Raw genomic sequence first — 26,469 nt, 5'->3', positions numbered from 1 at the left:
TCCCTCCAGCCTTGCCGCCAAAAGTGGGGGCCGTGGCCGGAGGGGGCGGGCAACTCCACTAAGCTGGAGTGCCCTGCTGGGCTGTGACAAAGGGGTGAGCCTTTGAGGCTCACCGCCAGGTGTCACAGCTCCTACCTGGGGGAGGTGTTAGCATCTCCACCCAGTGCAGGCTTTGTTACTGGCCTCAGAGTGACAAAGGCACTCTCCCCATGGGGCCAGCAACATGTCTCTAGTGTGGCAGGCTGCTGGAACTAGTCAGCCTACACAGATAGTTGGTTAAGTTTCAGGGGGCACCTCTAAGGTGCCCTCTGTGGTGTATTTTACAATCAAATGTACACTGGCATCAGTGTGCATTTATTGTGCTGAGAAGTTTGATACCAAACTTCCCAGTTTTCAGTGTAGCCATTATGGTGCTGTGGAGTTCGTGTAAAACAGACTCCCAGACCATATACTCTTATGGCTACCCTGCACTTACAATGTCTAAGGTTTTGCTTAGACACTGTAGGGGCACAGTGCTCATGCACTGGTACCCTCACCTATGGTATAGTGCACCCTGCCTTAGGGCTGTAAGGCCTGCTAGAGGGGTGTCTTATCTATACTGCATAGGCAGTGAGAGGCTGGCATGGCACCCTGAGGGGAGTGCCATGTCGACTTACTCATTTTGTTCTCACTAGCACACACAGGCTTGTAAGCAGTGTGGCTGTGCTGAGTGAGGGGTCTCTAGGGTGGCATAATGCATGCTGCAGCCCTTAGAGACCTTCCCTGGCATCAGGGCCCTTGGTACCAGAGGTACCAGTTACAAGGGACTTATCTGGATGCCAGGGTGTGCCAATTGTGGGATCAATGGTACATTTTAGGTGAAAGAACACTGGTGCTGGGGCCTGGTTAGCAGGGTCCCAGCACACTTCTCAGTCAAGTCAGCATCAGTATCAGGCAAAAAGTGGGGGGTAACTGCAACAGGGAGCCATTTCTTTACAAAGTGGGTATCCACAGAAGTCAAAAGGTTGGGAACCACTGTACTAAATTATTCAGAATCACAAAAAAGTGCTTTATTTGAGCTTTCCTAAAGCTGACATATTCTGAAATATCTACACAGTTCATTTACAAACATTTATATTTTTTGTGTGCTAAAAAAGTCTTTGCTTTCACAGCAAGATTGTTACATAAATCCTCTCACTTTGAAGTGAAAGAAAAGTGAACACCAAGCTCCCTCAGAAGACAGACCCTGACGTTTGACCTCTTTCTGAACACACAGGAAATGTGGCAATATAAGAATGAGATTTAAAGGCCTGTTTACAGATAGGGAGCACTGTGGAAGAATACAGTAAATAGTCTACGCTCCACGGGAGGGATTAACTTGAATTGGGCAGCTTAAAACAAAGTGAGCAAACAGAAAGTAAGCAAATATGAGTTACAAAGCAAAGGCAGAATGCATTCTCAGGGAAGACTTCCGAATCCCCCAAGATGTTGTTAGCAAACCAGACAGCGGACCGGTGTGTTAGGCTTTGACATAAAAACAAGAGGGGCACTCACTGACACACTAGCATTAACACTGGAATTTCTTGTGATATAGGTTTTCCTTGTTCCTTTGAAAACCCAAAATATTAAGCTTGACGGGACTAATACATTGGTAATTACATCTATATTAAATGCTTCTCTCTCCCATTCTCTGTGTGTCAAACGTGAGAGCAGCAAGAATTAAATTGGTACTTGTTTAAAGTGCGGGATTAAGAAATCAGAAGACAGGAAGTAGTATGAAGAGGTCATACTGGTGCAGCCTCTTCATACTTACCAGAACCACCTTGACAAACACTGCTCACTAGTGCTAGCTTGGTATAGAGTACCCTCACAACTACACTACAACTCATACTATTCCCTTAAATCGGCTTTTCACGCTTCTCTCACTAATTCCAATTCCTGACACTGCCATCCATGGCCAGTTTCTCACTGCCCAGCGATGCCATATGCTTACACTTCCCTCCAGTGCCATGTCTATATTGCCCGCTCCTTAAACAGACTATGCATCTCACCACCAACAGCATATCGAGATAGTCCCCTCTACAATGAGCATCTCACACAGCTGTCTGTGACTTAGAAACTTGGGATTGTAAGAAGTTATTTTGTGTTACAAAAACAAATTCCTAATTTTTTCAATGTCAATGGTATTCACAACCAGGGCCGGCTTTAGCGCTGATGGCGCCCTGTGCAACAGTCTTTTTTGGCACCCCCACCCCATGACCACCTCCTCGGATTCCCTCACTACCACCCAGTAAACGTGCCACTCATCTTTCCAGAGCCTCCCTTTCACATACATAAAATTGTTTTAAAGGGCTTGTAAAGGTTGGCTTTACTAATCCTCTCGGCTATCCACTAAAAAAATATAGTTCTGTTCTTTGCAACCCACTACGCTACTTTATGGAAAGTCAAAGCAGCCGCTAGACAAAACGCTGATCTCTCTCCCTAGCAGGAACATTAATCACAAGAGGTATCTTGACATTTAGTTTCCTAAAGGCTGGACGCACAAGGAACTTTTATGCAGGTGCTTTTAAATCGCAAGTTTCAAAGTTATTGCTAAACAAAGTGCCCCCCCCCCCCCAATTCAAGTCAGCAACCAGTGCGATCGCACCGCCCTGAAGCAGGCCCTGTTCACCATGTAGATGATTACACCGCCCTGAAGCAGGCCCTGTTCACCATGTAGATGATTACACCGCCCTGAAGCAGGCCCTGTTCACCATGTAGATGATCGCACCGCCCTGAAGCAGGCCCTGTTCACCATGTAGATGATCGCACCGCCCTGAAGCAGGCCCTGTTCACCATGTAGATGATTACACCGCCCTGAAGCAGGCCCTGTTCACCATGTAGATGATTACATCATGGTGAATGCAATTCTTAACAAACAAAATATATATATTTCTTCGATTCTGGTGTCCAATTCATAGCAACTCACATATCCCCTCAACCCCCTCTCCATTCTTCTGGAGTCTCTGAACCATCTATCATCTCTTCCTCCCTACCCCACTTCAGCTTTCTTTCTCTTGCGTCTTCTCATCTCAGTCACAACAGAAAACAGAAAATCTACCATTGCAACATCATTTTTAAAATATCTGCCAAATCTGTTTTTTTCCTTTGAAAAGAACATCTACTGTACTTACTATTTCTGACACAGTTTCTAGGGGTCTGGTAAATTATTCTGTTGAAAATTGTTATATTTAAGACAAACGTATTTAGCTACTTTAGCAATTCACAGAGCACACAGGGGACCTCTGTGCCTGCACCCTCTGTGCTGAGTAAGCTATAGCTTCCAATAATCTCTCAAGTCCCTAGATCATGCCTCCATGTAGCCCAACAACCACCTTCCCGTACTTAAGCGTACCAGAGGAAAAATAGTTGCATAAAAATAACAAAAACAAACAAACAGAAAGTCTTACAAAACGAGAGATCAGTCCACTCAAAGCGAACTATTAAAACAAATTTGAAATATCTGGGATACTGTCTACTGCTACTACTGACTTGCAACACTTTGACATGGCACACCAACATACTGGGAAATGCCATTTCTGGGGTTTATAAAAGATTGACATGGCATACATAGATACTGGTTAATGCTAAAGACTTCCTAAAGTACATAATAGCCTGTCATGACACTAAGAGAACAGCTTTATTTTTTACAGTGTGACACAATCCTTAAATACTTTGAGTTGTAACCCTGATTTACATTGAATTGGACTAAAATAAAAGGAAATTCAAGAATTGGAACGTGTGTCAATTGTGACAAGTAGCTGTCATTGTGTAACGTGAGCACTGATAAACACTGGCTGAGATCCGAGATCTAAAGTAGGTAAAAGGTGAATTAATAACCTGCAGAGCAACCTATGAAATAAATTGAGCTGTGAGCTAACCTTGGCTTTATCGGCTCTCGAGGGACTCTTTAAAGGTACTTTACGCTAGTTTAAAGGCATATGCTACACGCAATTGCTACTTAGTATTAAAACGCCTTCTCTATGATTCTTTCATAATCCAGGCATGCCACAAATCAACAGAACAACCATTTATCAACACCCCAAACTAAGACAATGTTGCACTCTGAAACATTTATATTACATCGTTAAACATGAAAGAAAGTATTCGTTACAACAAACTCTTTTTAAACGCTATCTTGACCCCTTTCCCAATACTAATTTTTCTACCGACCCCCACTGTTCTCCACCTCCATTTCTCTTGTCTGAAAACACAAACTCTACTTTTTTCCTTTCCCTGCTCTACCCCTAACTTCTTTTACTTCTATATCTCCTAACATAAACCAACTCCACCTGCATAGATTGACTTTACCTTTGATGCGGATTTAATTTAAGTTGTGCTGTATTTTTGTTTGTCTCCGATTTTATTGGAGAGATTCCAGCCACTGCAATATTCGCCTATCTTGGGTAAAACTGCGGTATATACAAATGTGAAATAAATATAGTTATTTGCCACACACACTTGAAATAAGTCCATGCCTTCAACTCACAGTGGGGCAACAAAACATGTCAAAAGTGGTTTCGTGTAAAACATACTAAAACAAAGGTGAAGCAAATAAGATAAACTAAAAAAGATGAAGACAATCCTGAATATACTGTGGGAACATACTTGCCTCAAGGACGAACAATGGGCAGTCAGGTGAAACAAGAGACCTTATGAGAACGCTTCCCAGTCTGTAGAAGCAACTATGCACTAAGCAGTACAACTGGGTATCCAGATGGAAAGGAGAGGCTCTCTAGAGCTGGTACCTACTGCCAGATGCCCAAAAGGTTACTGCTGGTCTTATGAAAATACAAGCAGTATGGGGAACGTTTGCCTTACTCTTAAGGCTCTATCCTTGAAAACATCCTGCCACTGCTTCTTCAGGTGCCCATCTATTGAAAACAAAAGCTACCCAAGGACCAGCTCTTTAATCAAAAGCTTATGGTCTGGACTTATTTTTAAGCATACTGATGTTTGTTTCCGATATGAACCCCATACCATTCTCTAAGTCTATGCAAACAAATACACAACATGCATCCTATAAAGAAGCAAGCATACAGTCACATGTAAAAAGGGGTGTCTCTCATGAGTATATACATGTGGAAGAGGTTCTGAACATTAGGAGAGGCTCATATAAGTCTTCAGCACACCTTTATCTTCCAAGCAAATGAGGGCTGTGTCTTACAGAGGTAGAATTATAAGATCAACGTCCTACTTGCAAGGAAACAGAGCTAGGAAAATAACCAAGCAACTCATGGTCTTGTGCTGACTTTTTGATGGTAGAAAACTTTCTTGCTATAAACATTTTACATGTAACACCACTTAGATTTGGATCTCTTCCACTTAGAAGAAGAAAAAAAAGAATACCATTCTACATATCCCATTCTAGAAAGTCCACCCCAGGAGTAAAGGGGTAGTGAGACTACCCTGGACTGAGAAGCACTTGGATGAACCCGGCTGAATCTAACATAGTGGCGCCCCCAGCAGAGCACTGACTGCTAGGCTGTGAGCTGCTGCTATTCCGCTGCCGTGACATTGCCGCATGTCTGGCATCTTCCAAGCAGAGCCGGCCCCCAGTGGCTTGTGAGTGGCTAGGCTGCAAGATGCGGAGAGGCACCAGAGGAGACCCAGATTGGTTCAGCACGGCAGTGCCTGCAGCAGGACACTAGTCGCTCAGCTGTGGCCAGGAGGCTGCAGGATGCCCCACCACTAAGACTTCCCTAGAGGTGTAACACAGCACCTGTGTGAAAGCGACTAAGGAAAGGCAAAAGTGGACCAGCCTCGGAACGTAGAAAACACATTGGGGTGGCAGGCCGGGGGAGTCTGGTGGTGGCTGCACAGACCACATGCGGCCCTGCTTTTGCTCAGAGGCAGGGCTCCCCAATCAACCATCTGAGGTACCTGGAGAGTGATCGGCATGAGTGAGGTAGGATGTCAAGATTTCAGACATTTATTCCGGGGCTCCTGGATGTGCTTAGTCCTTTATTGCTGTGGCACCAGTAGGGACAACAGCCCACATTAATGTCGTGACTGAAAGCTCAGCACATGCCACTAGGATGCTAAACGTTGCGACCATCCCTTGCTATCACCAATGAGAAGGTGGAAAGCGGAGACCGCTGAGAGCCATTGTAAGTGAGGCCCAAGAATTAGAGCAGTGAAGCCCCACACATCAGCTAGCTGGAACGGTCCAATGGACACTGGTCTTATCCAAGACATTCACTAATTTGTAACCTGCTAGGCGCCAAGACCAACTGATGTCTGTGGTGCCACAAGGGGTGGGGGAGGACCCATTTTGGGACTCAACCTCCCTGAATCTGTATGCTGACCACCCAGTGTATGAACTACTAGAGGTCTACCTTTCTTAGTGTCTGAGGGGTACAAAGTGGATAGGTATAGGGGTCCCTGCTGAAGATATTGCAGACGCGTCATGCAACACCATTAGACTTGCCAACGGGGGTAAATCAGAGGCTCGGCAATCAAAAAAATGGCAAGCAGGGGCAGTCCACAAGCAGAACACTAGAATCCCAGTCTCACTCACCAGACAAATACGTGGACATGTGCACACTGATGTTCCATATACAAAAAAAGCCTAACCTCCATATACGCTAAAATAGACACACACAGCTCTAGGGTCGACAAGCTAACAAATGCTTGAAATGGAAAATAGCATAAAGTGCAAAGTAGATTGTTCAGTTAGCCCATTACAGGGGCATGGATGTAGAGATGCGTACCAATTACCACAGAATGTAAAAGCCACTAAATGACGGACCATATTCAACCTTAATCTGGTTAAATAAAATCTGTGTTCTGGTTTCACTATCTACGACAAATATGGTTCCATACTACATGTTGTGCAAATCTGGATATATCTCATGACTGTAGGGATCTCTAAAACACCCATCAACCTCGATTCTTCTCTAGCTGAATCATAAAGCTCTATTAGTTTCGCTTTATGGATAGCAAGAATATTTTCAGGATTTTCAAAAAAAGATCTACAACCTAAATTATAAAAGGTATGTTTTACAAAAGCCATCCATGGAATGGAGTCCATTATCCAATCTTAGACAGTCAACCAACACTCTTCTAGAAAAGTGGGCTTATGGGGTATACCATATTTTTAGCCACAAACGTAGGGACGCCAGCTTTCTATGATCTTCAGTAAAAACCAACCCTAATTCGGTGTGAACGAAGCTCGCAGGACTCTAGGAATCACTGTCAGTTTACATAAAAACTATTTCAGTGGCCTGGAGCATCCCCACAGCTGTATACCCCCTGACTCCAGCTACATAAGTGCCTACTGCTAGGCACTTGCTTTCATAAAGCTAAACCATCTCCCACACCGGTTTTTGTCATAGTCTTTTTTTCGCAAACCTGAATATAGCCTCTCCAACTTCCCTCATTTTTTTGAACTATCTGAGTTATTAACCTGTCCCATTTCCCGTTTGACTCGAATAAAATACCTAAATAATTAAAGGTTGATCACATTCACATTTTAAAGAAATGGATGCTGTATCAAATCCTGGAGCCAACCAAAGAACTATAATCCACAGCTTTTTCTATCCTCTCAAATATTTAGTAAGCATACCTTAAGTAATTTATCCCAACACAACTTGCAGAATCTATGTCATCTCCCTGCTCATAGTCCTGCAAGCTAAGGAAGTATTTCCCCAAGTCTTTGTATTATATAACTTCACACAAAAAAACAAAACTGACAGTCTTTCACTGAGAAATGCGGAACCACTAGATGCTATCTGGTCCATTGGAAAAAAAACTGGAACGCGCAAACAAATCTTCCATCACTTCAGTAAAAATGAATTACTTGGGCAATTCCTGATTTTTTTAGCTGGTACCTTTCTCAATGCATCTGTTCTGCAATGGGTTTTCGTTTGGAAAATGATATAGGTGAGCAGGAAAAGAAATATACCTTTAAATCTGACACTGATCTGCTTGATATCTAACCCACGTAGTCGCCTTCCAAAAGAATTAATTAATTGCAAGAACTAAAGGGGAAGGTTGCACAGCTGTCAGCCACCTACCCTTATGTGAGGGCAATAATAAGTGATGTGTTGAGTAGGTTCCAAAAAAAATAAAAATTCATCACCTTTGTCTTCAAGTACAATAAAGAGTCTATGGGAGATGGTCTGTTTGCGCTCACAAACATCTGGTGTGCTCTACTTTCATGCATAAGAACAATTCAAAATTCAAGTGTTAAGTGTTGAAAATAACCAGAAAAGCATCCCAGAGAGGTAGCCATTAAAGCTCGTATGCAATTAAAACAGCTTAAAATAGTGCACAGGGTTTATTGTGATCAGCGCAGGTTGCATAGCATGGGGCGGCCTGACTCACCGACCTGTTTATTCTGCACCGAGGACTTAGGGTCATTCATACACATGTTTTTGGTCTGCTCCCTCTTACAGACATATTGGACAACGATTGTGCAAGAACTCCGTGCTATCTTTGAAGTCACGCTTCAGCTTGACAAGAAATTTCTATTGGGGGATCCCAAATGATATGGACGTCCTGCGCTTTAAGCTCCTTTTTAGTGCCCTGGGACTGGTGGTGGCCAAGAGAGATGTGGCGAGACACTGGGAGGAGCCGGAAGTGTCAACCACTCACAAATGGAGGAAGGAAATGGATCTTTACATGGCAGCAGAAAAGGTTACCTACTGCAGCAGGGGATGCCCCCACTAAGTTTCATAAGATATGAGGGAGCTGGATAGAGTATTATGGACTGGGATCTATGGAAGGTTGCCCCGGACCTGCTTCAAACCTGCAAGCTTGATTGGTACTTACGATTGGATGCCACTTGAATGTCACACTTTCTTTTCGAATGTGTTTGGGTGCTTTACAAATTGTGTATATCATGGTGGGAATTGTTGTGTACTCTCTGCGAATTTCTTTGCTAATTGGTATATGTTGTGCTAATCTGTATTTTTTTGTCTTTTTTTACTTTTTGCCTATTGCATAAGATGAAAACATATCTTGAAAAGCACAAAATAAACCTATTTTCATTTCAGAGAATGGATGATTTTTTTCTGGCAGTTGAGCTTAACCTCTTCTACCTATGTTAGCAATATAAAGACTAGGCCGTAAGTGCCGTAAGTACTTCATAAATCTCACTGAAACTCCCCCCCACCCCAGCAATGTTTCTAATCTTAACTGACTAAACTAGATCCTTGTCATTCATTGTATGGTTCCACGCCGCCACTACTTTGAGAGGCAATACTTCCTAAACAAGCACTGGCAAAGCCAAATATGCCTGGCATTGTCTGACAACCTTTTATGTTTTTTTTCAATGCTTGTTTTTGTCATGGTTTTTGCAAAACTTTATTGTTGAGGACACTGGTAGGTCTGGGTCAATCAAGGCAAAAATATTTTTTGGTCTCAAAAAGCGCACATTGCCATTATGCTCCTTTTGAAACAACAGAATTCCAAAACTTACAGGGAAGTCTCTCAATGGCTGAAGTGCGCTGACCCACTGCCCTATTCTGTATGCAACAGTAGGTGGAAGAAAAATGTGAATGACACCACAACAGAGCAATTGATATGTATAGTTTTAGTAAAAATCAAAAGGACTAGGCTAACGCCAGACCTAAGCATCAATTTGTAACTTCTTAATATACGTTTAGGAGGAACTGAAATGTCCACTGAAATAAAACTCTTGTTTTATGAGCATTTTGTTTGGATTTCTGCATGATGACTGACACAGAAAGCAGCAAGAAATACAGTTACATAATACCATGTTGGAAATATTTATGTTAATAGCTCCTTTAAGCGCATGAGGCGCAAGAGAGGAACTGTAAAGAATTCCTTAGATAGTAGCATTTTAATTCCTTTAAATCAAAATTAATACATAAGCACTTCAGTGACCAGGTGTCTATTTTCTGTCCTTCTCATGCCATTTAAAATCACGGTATACACTGCTTCCATATTCTGAAAATAGCTTTTATTAGGGGCAAATAGATGAAACACCAACTGGTTATTCTTACATTAAAAGTAACTGTGTATTAAACTTAGAAAATGTAATCTTGCAGACGAAGAACTAAAAAGGTACGCAGGGCTGGATACAATCCTCAGTAGAGCACACTACAAATTAGCCATTTGTTATTTTGTGACAAACGAACTTCGCTTTATTTGCATAGTGTATTTTTAATTTGCCCTCATCTTAAATTGGTTGCTTCTAAATCTTTAATTGGAGCAAGAAACGCAGGCTTCGGAGCTATTGGCTGCTTTGTCAAAAATGTTAGCCTGAGATCTCTACCCAGGTAGCCCGCATGCTTGGTCGTTAGCATATGTGATTCGCCACACCGCCCGGCTTCATAGCAGACTGCGCTCGAGCAAGGCAGCAACAGGAGGTAACTCTTGAAGTGGCGGGAGTTGCCCGCTCATTATATGTAAGACGCTTGAGTGCTACAGTGCATTTAACGAGGGCAGAATCAGCTGGAGACGCCAAAACTTTTCACTGTTTTCCTCTACAAACTCTCAGTGCTGGGCTTTTGTGCCAGCAGCTAGAGTTAAGTGTGCTAAGCCAGGAGGAGTCAGGGTGGCGTAACCTATTGCCTCTGTTGCTGAGCGGAAGGTGCACGGCACACCAGTGACAGCTGTTAAAGCTCTATCTTGACCCTCTATGGTGGAAGCACACGTAGTGAGGAAGAGGCACAAATTGAATGAAAATCGGGGCACAGAGCCTCCTTTGCTCACCTGTACAGTTGGGGAATTGCAGATGAGAAAGCTGGAGTCTTGGGCGCAGATGATTTGCTGGGGCGCTGCTAGGAGGAATGGGGGGCAAAAAACGATGCCAGGCTATTGTTTAAAAAAAAAAAAAAAAAAAACATGGGAGAGCAGTATAAAAAAACTGCGATTTCCGGTGGTACCTCTAACTCCTCCCCTAAGCTGGTACAGAGAGTTACGAGGTGCACTGTACAAGCAAAAGTCAGTTGCTGCCTTGGCAAGGTGACTCCGACATGGAAGCAGTTCCAGCGTCTTATTCATCCAGCATACAGAATGCTGCTGAGATTGGGATAGAGAACGGTGAACAGCCTGTAATTTGGAAGAGGTGGCAGAAGGTTCTGAGGATGTTTCTAGCCGGCCTCAAACCGGGGCGCAGAACAAGGAGGTACATGGGGGGTGACTGAAGAGGCAGATCCGCAGCAGGGAAAAATAAAAGAGTACCCCTTGTTTGCGAAGGGGAGGCTGTTGGAGTCTAATACCATATCTCAATCCACTGCTACTAGAGCTCTGTCAGAGGCACAGCCTACATTATCCTCTGCAAGCCCAGGTCCGGACCTCACCCCTGGTCTATCTCTTGCCCTGAGCGTATCATCATTTAGAAGGGTTGAACTTGCCAGTGGCACCCCAGATCTGCCGCAATGTGGGATTGTGAGGAGACCGCAGGCCCTGGGGCAGCAATGCCGCAAGCGGAGCCAGCAGAAGGAATATCAGCAAGGGGACGGGGGAAATGGAGCCAGCTCAGAACATTGTGTAAAAAGCATAGTCAATACTATTGTGGCTGAGATCAGGGAACTAAAGAGCTCACAGGCATTTGAAATCGCTATTCTGCATGAGATTGTCAAAGTAGTGAATAAAACATGGTACAACTTCCAGAAAGACTGAAGGAGGCTGAATCTGGAATATCAGAACTCCAGGACAAAGTTATCACAATGCAGAAAGAACTAAGGCAATTTCAGAAGCAAAGATGTCTTTTGAAAAATAAGATTGAGGAGCTTGAAAATCATCTCAGCGCATCAACCTCCACACAGTGGGCAGCAGATTCCTCAATGGGATGACTCATTCATCAAGGTCAATGTGCTGCCCGAGTTTTCAGGAAACTTAACCATAAACAAGGGCCCATCAAGTTCCATCACAACGTCTTCAAGATTCAAAATTTCCAAGTACCATCCTGGTCAACTTCTAGAACTATCGAATAAAAGAGCTCATTTTGGCCATGGCAATTGAAAGAAAACAGTTTTTAACACCTGAGACGCCCACTGTCACATTTACGCAGACATGTTGGCATCAGCGGCTCGTCAAAGAGATTTTGGCAAAATAATAGACTAATTTAGAGCTCTGGGAACCCAGGCATCTATAGTCCAACAGTCTAAGCTGAAAGTGTGGGTAGAGGGGCAGTTTTAGTCATTTACTAATCTTGGAGAGGCATTGGAGTTGCTTCAGAAGATTGAGAACTGATGGTGAATAATGAAGGTTCTTCTCTCTTTTTTTAATGTCCCTTGTATTTGACTCATTTTCAGGGGTGGGTGGATTTGTTTTTGTTTCATGTGTGCAGCGGGGTGCAATAACATGGCACCTATTCTTGTGGAGAAGGTGGTAGTGTGGGCTTCTTCCACCCCCCTCTAAATCTGGTCATCCATTATGCCCCTGTCTTGGAGGAAACAGATGCATTGTTGCAAATGTATAATACTGCAATGAGGGGAGTGGGCCATTATTAATAGGAGGTGATTTTAATTTTATTCAGAACCTAGCCCTGGATACTTCAAATAAAATGAAAAAAAAAACAATTGGAGCCCCATACTAAAAAGGTAAGGGATACACTCAAGCACGATTTCGCATGAATTGGTCCAGAGAGGTATGACCAACACTTCTCAGTTTACTTGCTTCTCCACTCGATACCACACTGCTTCTCATATTCATTTTTTAAAATCTCTAAGTCTATTAAAAGAATGGGTTCTGATATTTGGGCTAACTCCTACTCTGATCATTCTTTAACCTCGGTCACAGTGGAGTTGGAGACACCGAGGGGTGAAAGGCTCAGGTGGCAGCTGGATCGGACACTTTTATTGGATCAGGGCTGGCACATAGAAATGAGGAAATTTATCAGTTAAATAGGGGCACAGCCTCGTTGATTTCTGTATGGCCAGCCTTTAAGGCTGCAGCCAGGTTCCAGATCCTTGCTTACAAGGCACAGCAGCACAGAAAGCGTAGAAAGCAAATAGCTCAGCTGCAGTCAGCAGTAGATCAAGCTCTGCAGATTGAGAATAGGCTCCAAGGTGTGCCTCCCCCTCCCCCCCCTTCCCGGAGAACTATCATGAAAAGGTTAAGCAAACATTGGGAGACTTTTTTTTTTTATTTTGGAGGGTAGCTCCAGGGCATTCCATCAGCAACTATATGAAGAGAGTCAACAGATCTGGAAATTCTTGGCCTGGTCTACATGGGTGAGGCAGGAGGCTTAATCTGTTAGGGAATTACACAGTACAGCAAAAGGGGAAACAGTCTCGGAAAAGGCTGGGGTCTACTGAGTTTTCCTACGGCATTATAAAGCTGGCTATGAAACTAGCTACACAACATCACAAACAAGTATATATCACAATATTTTCAATCTATTAGGTTGCTGTGTCTGCAGAGTTCTCAGGCTGAAAAGTTTATCTGCTTATTTCTGTACCTAGTGGGAAGGCCTTCTGCAAATGATGGCTTTCCGGACAAATCTTATAGAACTTTTGCAGTCTTTCTAGTACCCTTTTTGACCTAATTGTTTAATTTTGTTAAGGAGGGAGGGAAGTCCCTTCTCTTTTTAAGGAATCTACAATAGTTAGCTTCTTTAAAGAAAGGCAAGAATCCCATGGACATTAATTCATATCTGCCTATCAGCTTACTTAATGCCAATTACAAGTTCTTGATGAAAGGATGGGCTTCTGGCACTACCCTGCTTGCCCAGGCTTTAGTTCATAGAGACCAGACTGATTTTGTGGCAGGCCAGTTCGTGGCTGGAAATACAGGCTTCCTAGTGCAGGTGCTGGATTATTTCTCAGTTAACCAGACCAGTGCAGCAGCTATAATGGTTGATGCTGAGAAAGCCTTTGATCTGCTTAACTGGGATGCGTTGTTTTTTTGGTTTGAAGAAATTTAGTTTTCCTACCCAATTTATTAGATTGCTGGTCCATTTATATCAATAGTCAATTCTGAGTTTGCAGGATCAGTGGCGATTAAGAGAGGGACCCTTCAGGGGTGCCCTTTCTCTCCTACTTTGTTTACTTTTTTCATAGAACCTTTGGTGACCAGGTTGGGACAATCAAGCAGTTGAGATCCCTGCCTTGGGTATGGGCAAGTTGAAAGTGTTCGCAGACATTCTCTATTTGAAGCCCTGAAAGGAGAATGTGCAGAAGGTGCTCAATTGGTTTGACCAGTTTAAAAGTATAGAAGGCTATAAAATCAATCAAAAGAAACCCTCCTTATTTTAATACCTCAGCCAGTAGTCTCCCAGTCTCTTTGCAGCCACAAGCTCATTCCTAAAGCCCAATACGATACTTGAAGATATATGTCACAAACAATTATTTACAGCTTTTTCAATTAAACTGGGTTTCGATGTTGCATAAGATTAAAGGGCTATTTGGCCAATGGACACTTTCTTTTAACGTGGGTCAGCAGGGGGTAGCCCTCATCAAAATGTCTATTCTGCCATTACTTTTGTTCCTCTTTTCAAATGTCCCCATTAAAATCAATAGGAGTTACCTTAGTGATTTAGACTCATTTATTAGACAGTTCACCTGGAATCAAAAGGTACCCACAGTCAAATACCCGTACTTCAGTTGGACAAAACACTGATGCAGGATGCTGGAACCCGGCTTTCAGTTGTCAGTAAGGTTCCAAAATTACAACAACAAAAAAAGAAAAACTTGATACAAACAAGTGAAGGACTTGAGTGCTCAACTAAAAACAATATATCTTTCCATATATTTCAGCAGGATGCTCCTTGTTTACACTCCAAGAGTCCCGGTACACTGGTTTGATAATTTGATAATTTCTTGCACCCTGATTAGGTACTGGAATTCCTGTGGATTTAAAGGAGTTAGGGCATTATCTCTTACGGGGTAAATGCATCACATAACATAAGGTCTACACCCAGTGTGGTGATCATTGTAAGCGATTTTATTTAGGATACCAACAATTTCGGAGGTCACATTATCAGGAAGCAAGTTAGGAAATTAATCCTACTTTAAGCTCAATTATTAGGTCCAAACTGTTGGGCAACTCTGATTGGAAAAGGCTACTACATAATCAAGTCCACAGCTGTTTCTAACTAATTTTGTTTGGAGAAGATATGGTTAAGCACACAGTCATTTTTTGTTGGAAGATTGCCAGACTATCGTTGGTAGACCACAAGGCTCTAAGGGTGGCACACTTTAAAAGGATGCCGTTCTTAACTCATTGGATGGTCTACTTGCAGGACGTCAACTCACCAAACCTCTTGATAAAGATGTCCCACTAGTTACAGGATGGCGCAAGGCGCATTTGAAGTTTCAGATTTCTCCGTCTCCAAGTGTGTAGTACACATGCAGGAAATTGGTATTTCCTCGCCACCTGTGTCCTTCCAAGATGTTTCCATTCCACAAAACCGGGTGCCTCCACTTTTATTTTGATTGCAACACAAATGGAATGGAAACATCTTGCAAGTATCTTGCCACAACACCGATGCAGCCCTGACTGAATATAGATTAAGGGTGAAGGGCCCGAGGCAGTGCAGTTAATCTTAATTTTAATTGTCACAGAGTTAAGGTGCTTGTGAAGGTGTTATTTTGAACAACCTGCCTGAACGATTTACTTAAATGTTTGAACACACGTTCTGTTAAGAAAGTAACTCTATGTGAATTCTATGTGAATGTTGTCTCTATTTATCAAAGTATGAATATAAGAGCACTGAGCATAAATGATACAGAGACTTTTATGACCTCGCATAGTGTGTGTTTTTGATACTAGCAGAACGCAAAAGCCACAATGAAATAAGGACTCAGAGCGGCACTTTAAACTGCAACTCCCAGGATGCCCCTGTGACTATATAAAGTAGGCAAATGAGAATTATGTATGCCTTCAAACGGAAACCACCTGAGGAAGACATGATGTTGAAACGCATTGTGGTGTTTGAAAGTTACTCAGTGAATAAATGGAATCTGCTATTTCGTACCTCTGGGAGTGCAGCAATCTTTTGTGGAAAATTTTATGAGGGTCGTGGTCTTAACCCTATGCTGGCACCAGCAGTCAGCGTGCTCGGCTTTTCAGACCATTTGTGTTGCGATATATATATATATATACATATATATATATATATATATCAAAAGGTCTTGGCTAACACCAAACCTAATTAATAAGAGATGAATCCCTGAGGGACTCTACTACTCTACTGTACCAGAATAAGTATGGGGTGTTATGTAGACTCTCATTCCCCTACTCGGGTATTTGTAATGCTTATTTGGACCGAGTGATATCTAAATATTCAGCTGTACCAGATGAGTGTAGAAATAAGAGAGAAAGTACTTCATAGACATTTCACATACATCAAACAAAAGGGTTCTCTAAATTGCGGTTCAGAAACAAGAACTATAACGCACTGAAATTATTCAAATCAACCAACAATCAGGACGTATACAAACGAGATACATGACAAGCAAAGTGCCCCAAATGTGGTGCAATCATCATCAATTCATTCTCGGGCATGTGGGAGTTATTAAAAAAAAAAAATTGTAAATCAGAGCTAGTTATCCAAAACAGTAAGGCCTGAATAGATTGCTTCCAAAACCTTACGCTGTATCAGTAAAATATACTAAAAGCATTAAACCACCTTGTGCACATCATTAAAGATCAACAGAGTCCCATGAACAAGCCAGTAAACAACGGATGAATCAAAAGACCTTCAGAAATGGAAAGAATCTTGTGGGCCAGGTAGAGCAGATGAGATGCGACGATATAGCCGTTAGCTAGACAACAAAACAAAACTTTCCTAAAAGTGCTCGGCCTGATCCAGCAAACACAGTACTTCCCAGATAAGACATATGGGCAGGTTACCATTAATAATAAAAAGGTGATGTCCTTGATGCAAATAACTTCGACGATCAATACTAATAGTAGGTAAAAGCAAACGTTTCTGTAGTCATATAAATCTACCAAGGCTAGATTCTCAGTTACAAAAGCCCCTTAACCCTACATAGAACGACAAAACATATCTTAAAAATTATCAGAAGGAAGTGGAAAAACATTTTGCTTGTCTTGACTTAATCTAGCAATGCAGACAGCGAATGATTTCAGGCTGATGTGGGGGCGGGAACAAAAGTCTCCCAATATTATAAAATAGCTGATGGGTCAAACGGTTCATTTTAAAGGTGAAGATAAACAATATGCAAATTCGTGTCTTCTAAAAAGAACGGTTGGTTAACATAAGTACACAGCAATGACTAGACGATGCTGTTGCAACGTTAAGTGAACCAGGTCACCCTATCACCAACCAAACAAGGGCTTCAACAGAAATGGAAGAGAATATTAGTCATGGGCCTGGCCTCTGAGGTGCATGTGAAGGAACCGAAAGCATTGTTTCAGAAACAAAAGCAAAAAAATACTTTAATGGTCCTATAGTGGGACACCCCATAGAGTATCCTTTGTCGGGTTTTGTAAAAGCTCCTGTCGAACTAACAGTAAAATAACTATTAGAATCATTTCACAGTACACTGCCATTCAAAAACTCAACGAGAAAATTGCACCACCAATAAAACTCCGATAGGTTCATCTTCCTTGGGAGCCAAGTCTCTAGCTCAAAATTTAACCGAGGAGTACAATGAATAAAGCAAACCGCACAGGAAACCCTGCGTTCTCAGTTAACTATATGTGTACCCCATCTACCCTAAGGACGATGGCAGCGCAGAAGTGAGTACATTTTTCCACCACTATTCAAAAGTGCCTTTTACATTTTAGTGACACATTACTGAGAGTGACCCAATGCCACACGCTTACTGGCAGTGCAGGGTCAAATCAACAATGCCACATTTTGCTAGAATCCTATCTTGCTATGCTGGCGCCCCAGAGTAAGTAATTACACATCATACTCAGGAGACAGCATGGGTAGTACAACACAAAGCCACAGGACGTGTTTAAGACTTAGAGATTTGCAGACTATATACCTGTGATGTGAAACAAAAACAAACATACGCTCACACAATACAAGTTCGTGGACCAAGGACTGGCTGCAGAAAAGAATATCCATCAAACAAGTTAGAAATGCGACAGCACCATATCGTTTCTGCACATCCTTCGTATACACTGACAGCAGAGACACGTGTCCCTACACTCTTTGAGGAGAACGAAGATATCTAAAGGGACGGTGTGGACGAAGAAGGGATGTATAGGAACTCTCCGTCACTCCTTGAAAAATACCGGAAACCGCAGAAAGTTCTCTCTCGACCTGATTGCTTCAAAATATAATTTTTTTGGTTTGTTTTTATATTGCATTATCAATTAGCAGTAACTTTTCTTCCACGATGCAAGGGCTGTATTAGTCGCTCTTCAAAAACAAGTACCAGGTCAGAACAGACGATGAGATCAGATTTTTTTCTAACTTGCGCACGCCTTACTTTGCTGACCAAACCGATTCCAAGGGCATTGGCAAGCAGCCATTTCCCAGGCTCCGAGGGACACGCATACCTGCGTCATCTGCATTCTCCTCGCAGCTGCTCAACGAAGTTGGCATGTCCCGCGAGAAATCAGCCTTTAACTCCCAGCGCAAAACTACTCTTGGTTTTCTCGCCAAAGTTCCGTGCTACCCTGAGTCCCACAGGTTGAAATATGGTAAAGTGAAGAGGGTCTCTAGGGCCCAGCACTGGTTCAGCCACATCCGGTCCTAGCGTCCACAGCAATATCATTCAGCAGCGGGCCAGTCAGAAACAGTCCAGAAAACCTCACAGGCAAAGATGCAGACAAGGGCCAAGGAGCTGCAATTACGAGTGTAACAGCTCCCCAGCATAATCCACTGATTAAACTTCGCTGGTTCACACTCAGCCATGAAACAGCATCCCCAAATCCTATTAATGCAAGAGCTTCTCACAGATTACTGGATGGTAACGTCACCCTGCTCAGCACGTTATCCTGAATGCGAACAGGATGCTTAGATTACCTCCCACTAAAAAGTGGAGTTGTCCACAACGGGGATTCCAGCAGCACACTGAACGCAGGTGTCTGAACTAGAAGTCACTGGTTAGAACCATACTGCAATGTGCTTTGCACTTATTATCTGCAGAGCAAAAGATTAAGATGTTAAATTACATTATCTAAGGCCAACCAACGGAGCAGTCCGTAGATTATGGTGATCGCTTATGCCTTTCTTCCATTCCATCTGGCAGCCCCTATTCGGTGTAGATCTAAAATTGACTGCACAGGTTTTGAACTCATTTTAATCACATTCCATCAGAAGCCCCCTCAAAAAAATCTAGATGCACGCATATCTTAAGTGAAAGTCAGCGCGAAAGCAACCAGTACCAAAGGGTACTAACACCTAGACCCCACTGAATATGAAGCCCATATGGTGTCCCTCATGAAAGAAAGTGTGCAAAAGTCTTAAAAAGCCTTTGAACAGCCTACTTCTGAACGAAATCGATCTAGCTTATGCTTCTCATAATAACTATTGTCCGTTGTTGACGGCCACAACTCCTCCAAGGCCCATGCCAAAGTGGGTGTCACTCAGTAGGAAGAATTTCTGATTTAAAAAAGATCATAGATTCACATCAGTCTGGTTTATAATTTTAAGCATGCAACAGAAACAGTGCCAGTCGTGGAGATGGATGCCACTGCTCACAAAGTCAGGTTTCTCTGCAGCCTTCAATGCTATGCACCATTCATTCCTTCTGAGCCAGTTTTTAGAAGTAACCATAGTTAGAGGGATACTCTAGTAATACTTCGGGGCTTTCCTGATGATCTGAAACAACTAATGTATAGGAGGCCCAACGTTTCATCCTCGTATTAAGTTTTGATGGGTGTCCAAATGATCTGCACTGCCCTTTCTACCTTCATTATCCATTAGAGTCAGACCACAGATATGCTATGGGTTGGGAACTGTTTTTGATTTGTCTGTCAATGACAAGCATTATTCTATGTAACAGTGACACTTTGCAGTGTTTTGACTCTTTATCTGATGGTCTCAGTCATGTTGCAAAAAGCACGAATGCTGTCAAAGTGAAACACCTCCACTATGTCCCCGAAATATGATCAACTCTGCTAATCACAGACCAAAGCACAACCTTTTTGACCAACCAGCACTAAAATATGGACAAATTGAAGAATTTAAGTGCTATGTTAGATACAGAGCGGAGATTGCATTATCAGATCTGAAATGTAGTCAAAGTTGCCATTTTGTTTAAACATTAGCAACTGAAATGTGTCCTCCCCGTTGTCTGCCCAAACAGCATGCACTGTTGCATTCAATAACTCAACACTCGACTATGCCAAGCTCATTTATCTGGGTTGGCGTGTTATGATAACGCTTATGACAGGGGTTTCCAACCTCTTCTGTAAGAAAAGCTACTTATGTATAATGAAAATTACCCCATGATACTAATATTATTAGTGTTGTATCAAGGAAGACTATATCAGTGGCCATCTTATGCAAGATCGCCAGCAGTGATCACCTCATTATCAGACAGGTTTACCATCAGTAATGTAAAGAAGGAGCTGTTAACCCCTTAGCTGCTGCCTGGCCATATGTCCCCCTCTCCCCCCAAAGTGCTGGGCCCTTTTTTGGCTATTTCGGGTAGTTCTCGCTTAAGCCTTCATAACTTTTTGTCCACATAAGCTATCCACGCCAAATTTGTGTCCTTTTTTCCAACATCCTAGGGATTCTGAATTCAGCAAGGGGTTATTTGTGTAGATCTTACAAGGTTTTCCTACAGAAAATACCAGCTGAAATTAAAAAAAGAAAACATTGAAATGGAGGTGAAAAAAACAGCCATTTCTGTCCACGTTTCTTTCTATAACTTTTTCCAGCTATGGCAGCTTTTTGAAAGCAATATATTGTTATGTCTGCTGGACTCTTCTGATTGCAGGGATATATAGGGCTTGTAGGTTCATCAAAAATCTTAGGAACCCAGAGCCAATAAATGAGCTGCATCTTGCAATGAGTTTTCATTGAGTACCGGGTATACAGCAATTCATTTCGTGAAATATAAAGAGTCAAAAATAGGTATCAAGGAAACCTTTGTATTTCCACCATGGGCACAAGATAAAGTGTTGAAAAGCAATGGTTATTTGCACATCTCTAAATTCCAGGGACCCTATACTAGCATGTGAATTAGAGGGCATTTCTCAAATAGACTTTTTTACACACTGTCCTACATTTGGATGGACAAAATGTAGAGAAAGACTAGGGGCAATAACACTTGCTCTTCTATTCTGTGTTCCAAGTCTCCCGATAAAAATGGTACCTCACTTGTGTGGGTTGGCTGAGTGCCCGCAACAGGAAACATCCCATTTTTATATTGAAATCTGACGTTTTTTGGAAAGTGCCTAGCTGTGGATTTTGGACTCTAGCTCAGCCGGCACCTAGGGAAACCTACCAAACCTGTGCATTTTTTAAAACTAGACACCTAGGGGAATCCAGGATGGGGTGACTTATGGGGCTCTCACCAGGTTCTGTTACCCAGAATCCTTTGCAAACTTCAAAATGTGTTAAAAACACACTTTTCCCTCAGAGTTCGGTGCTACAAAGGTCTGCAATCTGAGAGGAGCCATAAACTTCCTTCCACCCAGCATTTCGCCAAGGCTCCCGAAAAAAATGGTACCTCCTTCACTTGTGTGGGTAGGCCTAGTGCCCGCGACAGTAAAATGCCCCAAAACACAATGTGGACACATCACATTTTCCCAAACAAATCTGACATGTTTTTTGCCTAGCTGTGGATTTTGGCCTCTAGCTCAACTGGCACATAGGAAAACCTAGCAAACCTGGACATTTCTGAAAACTAGATACCTAGGGGAATTCAGAATGGGGTAAATTGTGGGGCTCTCACCAGGTTCTGTTACCCAGAATCGTTTGCACACCTCAAAATTTGGCCCCCAAAAATAAATTAAAGCACCTTTTCTTCACATTTTGGTGACAGAAAGTTCTAGAATCTGAGAGGAGGCACAAATTTCCTGCCACCCAGCATTCCCCCATGTCTCCCGATAAAAACGGTACCTTACTTGTGTGGGTGGGCCTAGTGCCCGTATCAGGAATGGATCACACAATGGTCAATGTTGGTACTTACATGAGGGCAACTGTTGACCTTGGGGTGATCCATTCCTGACGCAGGCACTCTTTTTGTTTGTTGGTCATCGGTGCTGAAAAGATTGAAGCACATTTTCTTGAGGATAAATTCCCTTTTTCTGAAAGTGCGAACACAAAATATTCGACTTCACTGTGCAAAAATACAGCTATAAAGTCTTTCATCTCTCTTGAAAGAAAATCAACACAACTCTCACGAGTTTCACATTGTGTGCCTGAACAGAATCAGAAAATACAGATTCATCATCCTAAAAAGCCAGCACACCCCCATAATGTCAAATAAAACATGCATATGTTTTTGTAATAATAATGTGGTGCACACCACCCTAAACGGCATTCGGGTAAATATGACCATCCCATCACAAGTGATACATGCAGAAATGTGCCTGGAACCGTCCGACAGCTCAATCTGAGGATTCAAATATTTTACATTTCAAATATTTTCCATCGCAAGACCTAAAAAAAAAAAAACTGCATCCTCTAATACTGCAATCAATTCCCCGCGCACAGTCTCAAGCTTCTATATTTATTACACACCAGAACAATAAGATTTATGTGTAAAAGGTATATCATTCTCCTTTACCTGAAGATCATGATTTATCCAGAATGTTCACTAACACACAAATCTACAACGGTCATGCAATACAAATTTTACACAATGATTAGTAGTAGCACCCAAATTTCTCTGATGGCACCACTCACTAAATCCTGAGCTTTAATAGCAAAATAAAATTAAAATACATAACATTGCTTCTTCCCTGGAAATCAATAGCAGTCACAACATAAACAATCATATCACTTTATATTCTCCCACAGTCATAAGCTCTTACCTAATTTGTTCCCAATTTCTTAAACTTCCAGTGTTCTAAAATTACACATTCAAAACAATTAGGCACCACTACACTTGGGTTACACTGAACCACTCCGATGTCAGCTACGGGACCCCTCAACCACGCTCAAGGTTAAACTAATACTGCAATACTCTAATAAAAAAAAAAAAAAATCAATTCTTGCTCTATTGAACGTATTTTGCTACCACTCTTTAAGCACATACTGGAGAAGTATCCAAGCTTCCACTATTTGAAATATTCTCTTCCAAAAGCCGGGCATGACCTACACATAGCCAAATGATGTTCAGAAACACATAAGAATACTTGTTTTTCCAATTATTACTCTGTGAATTTTTGTGTGATTTATACTTAGCCCTTTCAAACTTAGTCCCATTCATATAGGCTCTCTCCGAAACTGTAGTCGCCTCAAAATTGCATACACTCATAACATTAAACATTTTAACAGAGGAAAGAGACATTACTACATTTTACTCTAAAAACTTTCTGCTAAATATGGATTGTGCGGTCTGAGCAAAGGGTCTGATTTTTTTTTTTTAAATCAAGTATCAGATAACTAAGGGCCCGATTAAGACCTTGGCGGATGTAATACTCCGCCACAAACGTGATTGAAATCCCACCTGCCGCTTTACAAGTTCCATAGGATATAAAGTCACGTTTGTGGCGGAGTATCCCATCGGCCAAAGTCGTAATCAGGCCCTTAGTCTCAAATGAATAAATCCATATTGTTGCCAAAACTGGAACTGTCAGCCAGAATCCTAAATGCAGTCACACAGGAATCCAACGGTTCATTAAGTACTTAATGAGGTGCTTACAAATTAAACCTTATCCTGTGTAAAACTACTTTTGTGCCAATCCAGAGCCTCACTTAAAGAATCATAATCAACCGGATTCCACTCAATAGGGTAAGGCAGGGGTGGAAAATGCCCTCGCCTTGTTGGGTTGTAACCGAAGGCAAAGACATTTTCACCTGGCTGGAACAAAACGTGGGCAGGGAATGCTTAGTTGGTGAAAACTCTAAACACCTCTGCTAAACTCCATGTAACTGTGGCTGAAGACGAAACTTTCATGAGCAGGAATATTAATTAACACAGAGGAGCATGCAAATTAAAGCATTGCACATCGTGTGCAGATTGTGTTCGGATGAAAACCACCACTGGCAGCTGCAAAAAGGCTGACACAAAAAATAAACACCATGTGGCTCAGAAACCTAGAATGCATTCTTGTGTAGGTGCACAAGATGTCTGGGATCCCAATTGTGTGGAACAAGGATGTTATTACACAGCAAAGTCTCTTACCAACATAGTGGGAATAATTATGAACTCTTGTATCTATTTTAGTGCTAACAGGTTAAACGGGTGAAATGCAACAAAGGAGTCTGTGGGACAACCGCAGGTTCCACACCTTTCAGTGGGCTTCGAATGGTGGGAGGGCAAAAGTCACTGGCAACATGTAGTAAGCAAAAATGCATAACTGGATTCAGGTGATGATTTATGCTTTACTGTAAACTGAGCCCATTTCCTAATCTCCAAGAAACCAGCAACAAAAAAATAGAAAGCAGCAACTACCGAGGTTGGAACATGGAAAGCTGAACAGCAGTTGAACATAAACACGGCCAAACCCCAGATACTAAATGATGATGCAACAAGGTCCTACATTGCCACCGATTCAATTAACCACTATCCTCCACAAGCTTACCGATGACCTGCTACATTCGAGACCTATGACACTTTAGCTTGTTAATGATGTATGCAAGGAAAAGAATTGAGTAAAGAGATCGTACCCAATGGGGTGAATTGTACATCATCAGGAGTAGAGGCCACTTGTTCGGCCACAGGTTATTAGCTACTTGGATAAAAAAAAAAAACTTAAATAACTGTGAAAACTCTTTTCAGAATTCGGAGAAGCCCAACAATAAATGCCCACTGCCAGGTAGTCAAAAATAAATCTGTAAAACCTTTGTGAAAGGGCTGCAAAGGCTTTTTTTTGGGGGGGGGGGGCAGAGAAAGGGGGAGCAGAGCAGGGGGAAGCAACAGGGAATGAACATGTGGTAATGGATGGCTAGAGGTGCAAAAATCGCTCTTTGGAATACTGAGTAGTCCGGTAGCAAAACAGGAGTGGGTATTTAAAAGGGAGCAGTACACAAGAGCGAAAGAGAAAGGAAACACATGCAGGCCTATAGAGTTAGGTAACAAAAGAAAAAAAACAGTGCCCTAAATATGAGCAGTAGAAGGATACAAATTAGACAATCAAAAGCACGATAAAGAGGCTATGCTTGTACGGTCAGCCCTTGTGAAATCCGTGTTAAAAATGGGGCCTCTAGTTGGCAGTGGTTTGCACCCTGCCCATGTAGGGACCCTCACTCTAGTCAGGGTAGGGAAGACCAAGACTTCCATTGTCACAGCCGGACTACATACCAGGATGTATCTCTTTAGCACAAATTCAGTTCCTAACTGGGATTGGAAGTGATGCTTCGATTCTTTCCTCACAGGAAAGGCGATGCATCGATTTCCAAACACACAGCCTCGGTTCCTTAATGCAGTGTGGAAGTCGATGAAAAGAGAAGTCTTTGTAGTGCACAAGACCCTGCCTTTCCCTGCCCAGGCCCCAAACACACTCCGGGGGTTGGACACTGCTTTGTGTGAGGACAGGCACAACTATTTAGGTGCAAGTGTCAGATCCTCCCACCAATCTTGCTCAGTAACACCTATCAACATGGTGATGGGCCATCAGGATATGCAAGGCAGACCTCAGCTCCCTTTGAGTGACTGTCATCCTGACCCAGAAGTGAATTCAGTAGACAGGCAGAGGCACAGAATGGGTAAGCAAGAAAATACCCACTTTCTAAAAGTGGAATTTTCAAACTTACAATTCAAAAAACAACTTCACCAAAAGATAGATTTTTAAATTGTGAGTTTAGAGATCCCAAAACCGCCACACCTCTATCTACTCGCTATGGGAAATTACACTTAAAAGACATTTCAAAGCAAGCCCTATGGGAGAGTTAGGTCTTGCAATAGTGAAAAACAAATTTAGCAATATTTCACTATCAGCACATGCAAACCACACCAGGATATGTGCTACTTTTTAAATACACTGCACCCTGCCCATGGGGTTGCCTTGGGCATACTTAAGGGGTGATGTACATGTAGTAAAAGGGAAGATTTGAGCCTGGCAAGTGGGTGCACTTGCCAGGTCGAAATGGCAATTTAAAAGTGCACTCACAAACACTGCAATGGCAGGCCTGAGACATTTTTACAGGGCTACTTATGTGGGCGGCACAGGCAGTGCTGCAGGTCCACTAATAGCATTTGATTTACAGGGCCTGGGCACACATCATGAACTGTATTAGGGACTTACTAGTAAATCAAATATGGCAATCACGTAGAAGCCAATTGCCAATACATTTCAGACCGAGAGCATATGCACTTTAGCACTGGCTAGCAGTGGTAAAGTGCCAAGAGTCCTAAAGCCAACAAAAACAGGTCAGAATAAATAGGAGGAAGAAGGCAAAAAGTATGAGGATAACCCTGCAAAAAGGGCCAGGTCCAAAAATTAGTGGAAGACCTGCTGTACTTGTTTCCTTCCATGCCTTTTATT

The 26,469-nt window shown here is 42.3% G+C and overlaps 1 protein-coding gene across 8 annotated transcripts in view; it reads right to left on the bottom strand.

The window, feature by feature from the left end:
• The window catches only part of HDAC4 (histone deacetylase 4), a 1,159,747-nt gene that overhangs the window by 731,072 nt on the left and 402,206 nt on the right, over nucleotides 1-26,469 (bottom strand). The window contains exon 1 of one of the 8 annotated variants that reach the window (XM_069225518.1): nucleotides 22,005-22,080. The exons of the other annotated variants lie outside the window; for them this stretch is intronic. The gene's annotated coding sequence lies outside the window, so the exon portion shown is untranslated. Of the gene's footprint in view, nucleotides 1-22,004; nucleotides 22,081-26,469 lie in introns of those variants that run through there. 8 annotated transcript variants of the gene reach the window in all.

Source organism: Pleurodeles waltl, chromosome 3_1 (genome assembly GCF_031143425.1).
Source record: "Pleurodeles waltl isolate 20211129_DDA chromosome 3_1, aPleWal1.hap1.20221129, whole genome shotgun sequence".
Lineage (NCBI taxonomy): Eukaryota > Metazoa > Chordata > Amphibia > Caudata > Salamandridae > Pleurodeles > Pleurodeles waltl.
The sequence above is the reverse complement of the archived record's forward strand: the minus strand, read 5'-3'. Positions and strand labels throughout refer to the sequence as shown.